The following is an 8,338-nucleotide window of genomic DNA, read 5'->3' as shown; positions in this document are numbered from 1 at the left end:
AGAGAGAGAGAGAGAGAGAGAGAGAGAGAGAGAGAGAGAGAGAGAGATGCATGCATGAATACTCCCTATAAAGGTCTAACTGTTCTGAGTAGAAAAGACAAAAATGTAAAACTGTAATTTTCCCAACTTTCAGATGACAATTTTGAGAATTAAGTTGCCTATCGTTGTAAAGGAGCCCTCCAATCTCGTGACTGACAGCGTTTCAGAAACTCTTCACAGCCTGACAGGAAGCGCTATATTACGGGAGTCTTCTGCTGAAGCCCTGGGAGTCCCTGGAACAGCAGCTGTCCACCCCCTTAGTTTCCTGCTATAGAAGCACTACAGACTGAATGAGGACTTTGCCATCCGGGCAGCTTCTCACAGATCACTCACAACACTGGGGCACAGCTGAAGGACCCTAACGGATGTAGACGGACACTACTCTAGAGGCTGCTGTCTATCAGAGATGTCAATGAACCATCCTAGCTGTGGCCACTGTAACTAAGTTAATCCTACCATAGGTTTATCATAGGTTTATCAGTCTGTCATATTCAGTCCACTTTGTGGATGACCCAACTGAGGCACAGAGAACTATGCACATTTCTTCACAGGCATGAAGACATTTCCAGGCTGGAAGTTAGCTGCTGGTGACCTGGGATGTCACATCCCACTGGCCTGCTCCCCTTCATGGCCAGGAAAACTCTTCAAGGTCAGTCAAACAACAATCCACTGCCTCTACTGTATCAAATGCAGCTCAGAGGGGCTCTTCTCATTCAGTGCTCCCTGGATCCTGCCACAAATGTGACCACATACTCCCAACCACTGCCTGTGTTTCTATCGTGTTCTCATGGCCCTCTAGTGTGAGCAGCATCATGACCAGAAGATCAGTTATATGCCACTGATGGAGGTGCCTGAAACACACCAGACTTTGAAAATGACCCACCTTAGGCACAACACATAAACAGAAAGCCCGTGCTGAGCCAGCACTAGGTAGATGGTGTTTGGAGCACCATGTGCTAGCCAGCATAACAGGGTTAGAACACAAAGTCCTATGAGAGGCTCTGCCCTTTGACACAACCCTCCTCACCTAGGCACCAGCAAAGAAGAACTGAGTTGGAGCCATCAGCCCACACCCCAATCTCATGAAGGGGCCAGGCATCCTCCCAGATGGGAACTGAAGCCTTCATAGGGCAGCCACGGGGATTCTCAGTACATGGTATTTACAGTGAAGGCACCCAGCCAGAGCAGACAGCAAAATCTGGCTCGACTTTTCCACAGCCAAAAAACAACTTCTAAAAGCATACCGTGTCTCTACCTCTTGAAACAAGAAAACATGAATTTAGCAAGTACTCTCCACAACCCAATATCCGTGGGGGTTGTATTCTGTTCCCCATGCTCCTACCTCCTCCGTCTAGGCCTCCATGGCTGTCAGTGAAGTCTCTGCTAGGAACAGGTCATAATATCTTTATGCTGGTATAAGGGGCCAACCTAAAAGAGTATCTAACCAGAGTCTAAGGCTGTCTTTTGCAAAGGATCTCAGCCTACTGCTCAGAAATTGTTCTTTTCTTTGTTTGCTTTTGATGTGTTTTAGCTTTATTTTATTTTTACTTTATGTAGACGACTGTCTTGCCTGTATATGTGTTTGCACACCTGTATATGTGTTTGCACACCACTTGCAGTGCCCATGCATGCTAGCCTGAGAGGGCATTGGATCCTCTGGAACCGGAGTTACAGATAATTGTGGGTCACCTGACTATAGGTGCTGAGAATTGAACCCAGGTCCTCTGGAATTGCAACAAGTCTTCCTAACCTTGGAGCCAGTTCTCCAACCCACTCAGAAAGTGTTTTAACCCTTTCTTCTTAGAAGTGATTCTTCTCTTTTACTTTATAGCTGATTACACTGAGCACAGTAGGGATCCAATCTGAATGCAAATAAAAGCTAAATTACTTTTCAAGATGAAGAAGGAGAAGGAAGGAAGGAAGGAAGGAAGGAAGGAAGGAAGGAAGGAGAGGGAGGAAGGGAGGGAGGGAGGGAGGGAGGGAGGGAGGAAGGAAGGAAGGAAGGAAGGAGAGGGAGGGAGGAAGGAAGGAAGGAAGGAAGGAAGGAGAGGGAGGAAGGAAGGAAGGAAGGAAGGAGAGGGAGGAAGGAAGGAAGGAAGGAGAGGGAGGAAGGAAGGAAGGAAGGAAGGAAGGAAGGAAGGAAGGAGAGGGAGGAAGGAAGGAAGGGAGGGAGAAGGAAGGAGAGGGAGGAAGGAAGGAAGGAAGGGAGAGAGACAGAGTAGGGTGGGAGGGAGGGAGGGAGGGAGGGAGGGAGGAAGGAAGGAAGGAGTAGAACAGGATTTGGAGCCACAGTAATTTAATTTTCTAACCATGAGGGAAGAGAAGCAGGCGGCCCATCCCCTGTGCTCAGAACATCTTCCCTGTACTGGTCTTTTGAGAAAGCACTTCATCTTATAGTCTACCATTGTTAACGTTATACAAACAAATGCAACAGAATTAACATCGTTCAAAGCATATACCGTGAAAACTTAAACTTCATCATTTAAGTGCATGCTAGTCAAAATTGATCAGCGTTAAGCTCGTCATCCCAAGGTTAGGTTTGCCCACGCAACACCCACATCACATAATGAGGTATGCATCGAGTTGCCTACCTAGCAATCTAAAATAGAATATTCAAACAACTGTGACAAATTGGCTGCCACACCACAGGTGCTGGGCTCCGCCCGAAGCACAGCATCGCCCCACAAACACTATAGAAGGTTGATTATTAACCCTCAAGTTCTCTGTCCTCACCCCCACCCACCCTGATTTTGCAGCAAAGCTCTGTTACACATTGGATTTGGGCTAAAATTTACATCTACCATTTTACCTTTATCCCAATCAAGACTGGAGAGGCGGTAGCCGAGAGGTGAAGGACAGAGGTCGCTGGAAAGGAGGGGTTCCCCTGGGATCACACCAGTAGTGGTTGAGGGAACCATGTTCCAACTATCGGATATTCCAGCTGGCTGTCTCGTCTCTGTCCCGAACACTCCCTCATTCAGAGCTCTGTAGTCTACCCACTTGCAGATCTGGGACTTTCCCATCCACTGCCTTAGTGTGAACAGTCAAACTCAGACACAATCTTCTCTTGACTAGAGGTCATTCCTAGGGGCGTTCTCAACTGCAGAGATCAGCACGCTGGGAGGGAGCTATGAAAAGCAATCTGTGTCATAGAGAGCCAGCAACGTTCCCGCCCATGTACATTATTCTTTTCTACTAGGGGACAAGAAATGTGTGCTTAATTACTGTGAGGCTTCTACATGCACAAGTATTTAGAAAGCAAAAAAAAAAAAATCCTGATTTTTTTTGTCCAATTTTTTTTCTTTTATTGGATATTTTCTTTATTTACGTTCCACATGTTATCCCCTTAATGCTTTAAAAATCACGTTTCTGCTTGTGCATTGCCATTTTAGGTGGGACAGTGAGTCTCCACAGATCTTTTACATTGCTAGATCAAAATAAGGACAATTTTTAATGGTTCTTCACCCCCTAAATATTTCAACACCTACCTCTAACTTTATTCGATTTTTTTAAAATGTAGGTATATGTGTATGGGTTTGTGCACAGGCAGAGGTCGGAAGCATCAGATCCCCCTGGAGTTGAAGTTACAAGTGCTTGGGAAACACCCGACAGAATACACGCTGGGAGCCTTGCTGTGATCCTCTGCAAGAACAGCACACATGTCTAACCACTGAGCTACCTCTCCAGCTCCTAATACACCTTTTTATTCAGCAGATATGTATCAAATAAACATGTTGGACAATTCTTGGTGTATAGATGTACAAGTTTCATGTTTTTAACCAAAAGGATTAGCAAATTTTAAAGGCATACTCAGGTCATATCCTGAACAGGAAGAAAAAAAAAAGCAAAAAACAAAAACAGTCAATATTTTCACTTAAAGGAAACAAAAACAAAAAAAAAAAAACAACTCAGCCAAGTTCGTATCTCAAAACTATATAAAAACAATGCAGCTGCACTCTTAGATGCTGCATCAGTCCTTGTGGCTGTTAACAGCTACAATGATGGTCTCGCGTCTGTCTTCTAGGTGTTCCCTTGAGCAGGGCTTCATCTAACTGCATCTACATACCACAGAAGTCAAGGAAACGTGCGGATCGGGCTTGCAAGGCTCTTGTACCACTTGTATTTAAATACAATAAAGATTGCTGGTTGAGATGGTTTAGACGCCCAGCAGAGGGTAATCCAAGGCACACAGTGCTGTGCAGAGTATCGTGGTATTCCCTAATCTTTAGTCCTTGGCTGAGTCTACGAGGTTTACGATGGGGTCATCACTACTCTTAGAATACACGTCACATACCTGACTAATGTCACTGATGCAAGAAAGATTGCTCATGTCAGACAGTAGTGACCATTCCAGGCCCCTCAGGTCTTTCCCACAGTGCAGACACGCTAACAAACCTTCCCAGCTGACCCAGGGGAAAGACGCTAGGCTCTTCCAGCAGCTCAGTGAAAAGCAGCAAAGAGATGAATGACTAGGAGACAGACAGACTCCCTGGTAGGGGGACAGAATAGGGAAGGGGCCATGGTAAGGTAATAAAGGTAGAAGATTTCAAAGGTACGTTCATCATTCCCGTGACTTAAGACAGAAGCCTGGCAATGTTTGTCTTCCATCTGGCCCCCTGCTGATGGACCGGCCCGACAGGCTCACACAACAGACATAGAGCAAGAATAACTGTTTTCAATATGACGAAGCTAAAGTAGGAAGACTCCAGAGGCTGGTCTTAAGGAGAGACTAGGTTCTTTGGCTTTCCCAAGTCCCATACCTGCTTTGTGAAGGAGCTTTCTCATTGTCTGTCTGCCTGTCTGCTGTGTGCATGTTTCCTCACTCTCGATAACTGCCCTTTAAGCTGTTGGTTTTGTTTGTAGCACTTGAACACTGCCTGCTGCTACCTGTTACACTGCAGATTTTTCCTGCCTTTGAATTCTTTAACTGGCAGCGAAAATGAGCCCATCGAGAGCCCGAGACTGTATCATTTCTAGGCTGTATCAGAGGCGCGGTCACCGTGAAAAAATTCCAAAGTCCCAAGACAGATTAATAAAGGTGCCCAGGACTCTCAGCTTTTTAACTGTTGTGGCGAACAGACCTGGAAGTCTCAGGAGTCCTCAAAAAGCTAAGTCTGTGTGGTGAAAAGGCAGCGACTAAAAAACTCATGAAGTCAAAATGTAAAATGCGAGATTCGTAATAGCTCATCTAAGAAGTGGAGGACAGTGCCACACATTTTGAAAGGCTTATTTCTGGAATAAATTATAAGAAGCAGATGAAGACTTCAGTCCCCTTGGAAGGCAGGGCCAGGGAGCCAGGCAGGCACCTCTTGTGTCTGGAGGAGGTGAACATGGCCACAAGAGGCTAGAGGCACCCTGCTGTGGACCTAAGACATCTATCTGCTAGGCTTCAGGCTGAGACACAGGCTCCTTTCTCAACACATTCCAGCTCAAGATCCACCCACTTTGTACTGTCAGAAGATAAAGGAGCTTCCGGCCTGCCTTGGACCCCAGCCTCAAATGTCACAGCTGTGCCCTCTGTGGTCCAAATGGGCTGGCCACAACCAGTCCCTGTGTGTCACTTGCTTGCTCTGTGGAGACAAGAGCTCACTGTTACTCTGGAAGGCAGGTTACAGGATGCCTCACGACCATATACCTCACCTAGACACAAGGATGTCCTTGGCCAGGCAGTAACTGTCACCCAGAAACTTCCTCTACCACAACCCCATGCCAGACTACAAATGCAGCCTGTCCCTCTCCCTTGTCCTTCCTCAGATGCCCCAGGCTACTCCGGCCTCCTGGCTCTTGTGTTCCATCAATCAGACTTCAGGCTTACTGAGGTTATGGGTACTAGCTGCTCTCCATCACGTGGGCACATAGAGGGTATTCTACAGGAGCCACAGCCATATAACCATGCAAGTGCTGATCAAGAAGGCCTGCTGACAGACATGCTGGAGGGACGGTGCTCCTCAGCTGCTGAGATGGGTCCAATCCTAAGGACCACTTAGTGCCAAGACAACACATTTACTGCAGAGACAACCTCAGGCCTCCAGTACCCTACAGGCTCGACAACTGTAATGGTTTATATATACTTGACCCAGGGACTGACACTATCAGAAAGTGTGGCCTTGTTGGAGTAGATGTGTCTGTGGCAAATAAGACCCTCATTCTAGCTGCCTGGAAGACAGTATTCTGCTAGCAGCCTTTAGATTAAGATGTAGAACACTCAGATCCTCCCGCACGATGCCTGCCTGGATGCTGCCATGCTCCTGCCTTGATGATAATGGACTGAACCTCTGAACCTGTGAGCCAGCCCCAGTTAAATGTTGTCCTTATAAGAGTTGCCTTGGTCTCGGTGTCTGTTCACAGCAGTAAAACCCTAAGACAACAACCAAATGTTAAAGAACTTGATCTTTATAGCTGCTTGGCAGCTCTTTCCAGGCCTGGGGCATTCAGCCACTCCAGAGTAGGAGAGCACACCTCTCGTGCACAGACTCTACTGCAGCATGCTATTCCCAACCCCGTCAGTACGCCATCGCACATTTTTCAGTTGACATATGAAACTTTTATCACAAGCTTGAATGGTTGGGAGTGAGGTATGTTCCCACATGGTTTCACAGCAAATATGGAGCTGAAGAGCAGTTCGTTCCATTTATGGAGTCTCTCTGCGGCACACACTCCTTCTTGGAAAGCCAGTCTTCGATGTTAAGTCAAACAGCTGAATCAGAATGGAAAGCATAATTTCATAACTTTCACAATTTAAATGCGTTCCAACTTGCATGCCCGTGACAGTGTCTCACTTCTAGATCATAATCCTAAGATAGATGAGTTGACTCATGGAGATAAGGGTAGACGGACGGATGGACGGCCAGACAGACAGACAGACAGATGCATGGATAGGAAGGTAGAAAGGAAGACCCGGGACTTGCCATGAGTTTGGTTGGTTTAATAAAGTACTCCACATTATCAGAATTCTCTCCCTGCCTTGCTGCCCCTGGTCTTCCTGCTTCTCCCTCGAGGTCAGAAGCTCTTGAGATTGTCCCATTGCTCAGTGCTCTGGGAGTCTCAACACTCTAGAGACAGGAACCATATGGCAAAATTCTGTATTGAAAACACTTCCGCCCCCTGGGACTAAGAGCAGGTCAGTCGTGAAATGGAGAAGAGATAAGGGAAATTCTCCACTTATCTTGAAATCAAGGAAAGTCAGAATTATGAAGGCAGAGGGTGGGAAAGCTCCTGGAACAATCAGAAGAAGAAGAAGGAAATACAATCCAGTGTTCAAGGCTTCTGTGAGGTGAGAGGAATGTCTCTCTCACAACAGCTGTTAGCAGTGTACATTTCAAAACTAGTAAGAGTAGATTTTCAATACCGTCACCACAAATAAAACATTTGGCATGGAGGTGAGCTGGCAGAGACATTTTCTAGCTCGATATGAGCGTCCCTGATGCATACATACATCAACACGTGATATCCTATAGACAAGACGTGGTTTTCATCTGTCAATTAGAAACAGAACTTGAAGTAAAAGCAGAACCTGTAAGCTGTTGTGAGGGGGACACTGGGACAAGGGACAGGTAAAGAAGAAAGTGGTCATGAAGATTGAAGGAAATGGGCTTCTCGGCTGTGGTCTTTGCACAGCCTCTGAGACTTTCCATGTCCTGAGATCCTAGGGAACCTGGACCTGAGTGACCCCCTACCTCAGATCCTCTCTGGGCCCCCGTAGTGAGTCTACACTGGCTTTCCCGGCTCTTCCTCAAACATTCCCTTGTCACTGGACGATGGCATGCCATGACAGGGGCAGGTGTGGTACAGATATCATGCACTCAGTTGAGCCTGAAGAAACTTTGCTGGGAGGTCTGAGTAACCAATGTTGCTCCCCTTCTAGAACCTTCAGAAGGGCTAATAGTAACTATTTAAGATCAAAAGAATAAGGATGTCACACAGACTTCATGACAAGTCTGCCGTTCTGAGTATGTCAGCCACCTCTGGGAGTATATCAGCAACCTCTGTAAATAGGAAAGTTCGTTTCTGAAAGAGGATACAGCAATGTCCTGTCCCACAGCCAGTGCTACATCACACCTGGAGCATTTAAAGTACTCTTTTGTTATTTTCGCTTTTGCTTCGTTGTTTGTTTGTTTTGCTTTCTCTGTTTTTGACACAGTGTCTCACAGCTCTGGGCTGGGCTGGAACTCACTATGTAGACCAGGCTAGCCTTGAACTGACAACCATCCTGCCTCTACCTCCCAAACGCAGGTATTCTAAATTCTGCTAAGTTCCACATAGGTCATATGGTTCGGGAGCAGGCACATTTTTATATAAC

Source organism: Grammomys surdaster, unplaced genomic scaffold (genome assembly GCF_004785775.1).
Source record: "Grammomys surdaster isolate TR1022 unplaced genomic scaffold, NIH_TR_1.0 810, whole genome shotgun sequence".
In the NCBI taxonomy this organism is placed as follows: Eukaryota; Metazoa; Chordata; class Mammalia; order Rodentia; family Muridae; genus Grammomys; species Grammomys surdaster.
The sequence above is the reverse complement of the archived record's forward strand: the minus strand, read 5'-3'. Positions refer to the sequence as shown.